A 483-nucleotide genomic window follows, 5' to 3' on the forward strand; every position below is an offset into this window, starting at 1 on the left:
CGGTCCCCCCCCGCTCCCCGGATGCCTCTGGGGACTAGTGCAAACTTCCCCGCGCCCGGCGCTGCCCCGGGAGCGCAGCGGATGCAAAGGCCAAGGTGGGAAGGGAGGGGGAGGGGAAAAAAAAGGCTCCCGCATCTACACGCAACAAAACCCTCTCGCCGCCACTGGCGCCTCAGCGCTTTGCCGGAGCATTTGCTGTCGTCGCCTCTTTTATATGCACGGCTCATTAGCATATGGCGTCTCCGCCTCTCGCTATTGGGTGGAATCTTTCCTATTAAATGGCTATCCCCCCCCCCCCTTCTCCGCCCACTGATTGGCCTCCCGGCGGGACTGTTCTACCTCCTGGCCCCGCCTCCTTGTGACGTTGTCGAAGCAACTTTTGCGGGGGGAGAGGGGGGAGGATTAATTTGAATATCGAGTCGCCGTTGCTCCCCGATACTGATTGGTGGCAGGGGGCCCGGCGGGGGGTGTCCGGCCGGGGGG

General features: G+C 63.4%; 1 protein-coding gene across 2 annotated transcripts in view; it reads left to right on the top strand.

Annotated features, from left to right (window-relative positions):
• ING1 (inhibitor of growth family member 1) overlaps positions 1-483 on the top strand; it is an 11,794-nt gene that overhangs the window by 3,958 nt on the left and 7,353 nt on the right. The gene's annotated exons all lie outside the window — the stretch shown is intronic.

This window comes from Alligator sinensis, unplaced genomic scaffold, assembly GCF_000455745.1.
Source record: "Alligator sinensis unplaced genomic scaffold, ASM45574v1 scaffold288_1, whole genome shotgun sequence".
NCBI classification, from domain to species: Eukaryota; Metazoa; Chordata; order Crocodylia; family Alligatoridae; genus Alligator; species Alligator sinensis.